Here is a 3,326-nt window from a genome sequence, read left to right on the forward strand (position 1 = left end):
CCGCCCAGCCGCCCGGACCCTGAGGCGGCGCCGCCGGGCCAGAGGGGGCGCTGTGGTCGCCGCTACCTTCGCTCTCTGCGCCTGGCTAGGCGAGCCAGGTGCCTGCGTGGAGGCCCGGAGATGCCAGGCTGACCAGGGCCTCCTCCGGGATGACGATGTCCCAACCCCACGCTCTATCTCCCCGGTCTCGAACAGCCCTCCGCTTCCCTCCTTTTGTCACTGTGCCCCGACACTGAGCACCCGCCTCCTAGGCCGTACTACGGCGAGCGCCAAGGGCCAATTTCCGCGCCGCTAGCCCTTTGCTTCCCATTGCTCCCCAGCTCCGACAGGCAGCGCCGGAGGTTAGAGGGCTGCGGCTGGGACCGGGCGATGGTGGAGAACCGGGGAACCCGAGGCGCACGGAGCCGCCCTCTGTCGTTCCACGGGACCATCGCGCCGCAGAGGCCTCCCCACGCCTGAACCGTGCCGCACTCGTCGTGCCCGCCGCGCGCGCCTCCCGGGGCCGTTCCACTGCTCTCCTGCACTTACCTGACCTCGGCGGCCTGCGTCCAGCAGCCCTGGCCCGTGACCCCCAGCGAAGCCTTGATAGCCCCGGACCTGCTACACGCAGTCCCGCCCCCGCTTAAGGCTGCTAATCCCGCCGCGGGAGAAATAGGCCCCGGCGCGCCGCCCCCAAGTGGGTGCGGCCTGGGCGGGAACGGGGAGGGGCGGTACAGCCCCGGAGGACCCTCCTGTCCTTTTAAACCGCGCCCGCGTAGGCGGGGACGCCGGCCGGGATGCTGCGGCCCGCCGGTGAAGTCTTTGATTCTGGCTCCCTTCGCCCTAAGTCTCCTCTCCGAGCGAGGCTCGGGGGAGGTGCGGGAGGGACGTTAGGCTGTTGCTCGCGGGAGGTGAGCACCCGATGGACTTGTTGGAGGTAGTCCAGCACGGGGAGAGGCCACCCCTGACCCGAACTTGGCAGGCAGAATGAGGTTTTCTTCCACGCTCCCTTCTTGTGGTCCCTCTCAGCTCGGGAAAAGGGGAGGAGGCAAGGAAGATCGTAGAGAAATGGCTGGAGATAGACCCCGTAAGCCAAGGAAAGACCCGGTGTTCTGTCTGGAGGTGACCCATTCGGTCATTTTTTTCTGCAGCTGCATCATCCTGAGGCCGGACCTCAAGAGTCCAGTTTTCCGTCTGCTTCTGCAGATGCCTTGAGCTAGGCCAGAACAAAGCTGAGATGGAGGGCAAATGGAACAGAATGCCCTGTTACTCAGGTGTGATGGCGTGGGCTGGTCCAAGAGGCTCTGGAAGGGAAAAAGTACCGGCGTCTACAGCACTCCTGGAACCGGCAAGGAAAATGTCTTGCGCAAGACTCGCAAGAACCCAATGGTACCCATAGGTGGTAAGCAGGTACTGTAAGGAACTGTAGACCGAGAGGAAGTGATGACACGTAGAATGAAATAGAGTAGGAACGGGGACGCCAGGGGGACCTGAATGACACTGAACTGAAGATGTGGCGAGGGGCCCGGGCGATGAGTGAACCTTATTGGAGCAGAAGGGATGAGATTAAGGGCCTGGGATGATGCAGCTTTAAACTCCCGAACCCTGCCTCAACCTACACCTCGGCCTCACACCAACATCGCCAGCTATTGTTAAAGTCTTAACCATGGGAAAGGAAGGCCCACAGTGGGGTGGGCCTCCGGGTGACTGACCTGCCTTGTTCTCTCCTCAAGCTGCCTGAGCACGGCTCCCGCCCCTACCTACGGCCTCTACTGCTTTGACCAGGGTCAGAGCCAGCGTTCCCAGCTCATGATGAGCACCTTTCGTTGCCCAGGGCTTCACGATTGCGGCTACCTTGCTGCGTCCTGCTGCACCCTCTCTGTAAGTCTCCACCGTAAGCCTGCACAGCCTGGCCTTGAAAGCTTCGCAGCGTCATTCCCAGCCCCAGGAGTAACCACTGGTCCTGCCACAGGACGTTTTCCCTCATATCCCCTAACAAGCCGCTCCTCCTACCCTCCCCAACAGTGGAGATGGAAGTGGCCACTTGACTAAGCAACAGATGTTTTTCAAGAATCTCAGATTCAGTTCAGTTGGAGTGTTGCATATATCTATTTGTGCCACGCCTTAGCCACTCCCTACTCAGTAAACTCTGATTCACTTGTAGTTTGAATTCATTGTCTTATCCCCGAGGCTCTTGGTTTTTGGAGAAATAAGCTAAAGATTAAAGGGACTATTAGCAATCATTTTGTCTCATGATTGCCCAACTTTCCTGCAACTGGGGCACCTGTTAAAAGTGGAGATTCTCTGGAGTGATACTATTTTGGGGGGGGGAAGATCTTTCCAACAATTTCCAATTTTCAGTAGGAAAACCTTCCTTTAGATGGCGCCTGCAAAGGTCCTGTCAGCAGAAGAAGTTTCTGCCTTCTATTGTACTCTGTTCTCCCCTCATTCCCATCTGAGAGCACTTAAAACTCCACTGAACTAGACCATCTCCACTTGGTTCTCGGTGCATTTTACAGACAGGAAACAGGCTCAGAGCAGTCTGGTATCACGGAAGGAGCATAATCCCAAAGCTTGTCAGTGATTTGTGTAAGGGAAAAAGGAGGCCTGGGACCTTAGCAAACTGGAAGAGAGGCAACTATTGACTTTTGCATTCATACAGACTAGGAGTTCCTAGTCTGTAATCAGCTCTAAAGTGTTGGTTCGGACCCAGACTCCTTCCATCTGTGTCTGTCAATTTCAACACCAGCTGCAAGCTGCCAAAAAAAATGAAGACACACCCATTTCTTGAGCCCCCTGACAGTTTGGAGTTTTAAACAGAGGGCTGTATGACCAGACTCAGCTAAATTTCTTGCCCCCACCATGGTCTCTCAGCTGTAAAGCAAAGACTGAACATAGAACAGTACATTGTGGTGACCTTGGCCTCAAGATTCAAAGAACAGCTATGAAGTGGTAAGGACTATGGCACTTCTAAATACAGTCACTGCTTTTTAACTGTAGGCATTTGTGTCCCCACAAAAAAAAAATAGGTTGAAATCCTAACCCAGTACCTCAGATGTGACCTTATTTGCATCTTTACAGAGGTACTCAAGTTAAAATGAGATCATTTAGGTGAACCCTAAACCAATATGACTGGTGTCCTTATTAAAAGGGGAAATTTTGTCAGAGACAGATATGCATAAAGGACAGGTGATGTGAAGATGAACTCAGGATGTAGTGATGCATCTACAAGCCAAAGAACCCCGAAGGCTGCCAGAAGCTCGAAGACTGCAACAGATCCCTCCCAAGTGACTTCAGAGGGACCATGCCCTGCTGACACCCTGAATTCAGACTTCTGACCTCCAAAA

At 55.1% G+C, this 3,326-nt stretch overlaps 1 protein-coding gene across 10 annotated transcripts in view; it reads right to left on the reverse strand.

Annotated features, from left to right (window-relative positions):
* The window catches only part of TRRAP (transformation/transcription domain associated protein), a 114,653-nt gene extending 113,972 nt beyond the window's left edge, over window positions 1-681 (reverse strand). For 6 of the 10 annotated variants that reach the window (XM_025040704.1, XM_025040707.1, XM_025040702.1 and 3 more), the window contains exon 1: window positions 529-680. The gene's annotated coding sequence lies outside the window, so the exon portion shown is untranslated. Of the gene's footprint in view, window positions 1-66; window positions 448-528 lie in introns of those variants that run through there. The other 4 variants (XM_025040703.1, XM_025040708.1, XM_025040701.1 and 1 more) reach the window with 3 other exon arrangements.
* Window positions 682-3,326: the final 2,645 nt, after the last annotated feature.

The sequence above is a fragment of the Pteropus alecto genome, unplaced genomic scaffold (genome assembly GCF_000325575.1).
Source record: "Pteropus alecto unplaced genomic scaffold, ASM32557v1 scaffold78, whole genome shotgun sequence".
Taxonomy (NCBI): Eukaryota; Metazoa; Chordata; class Mammalia; order Chiroptera; family Pteropodidae; genus Pteropus; species Pteropus alecto.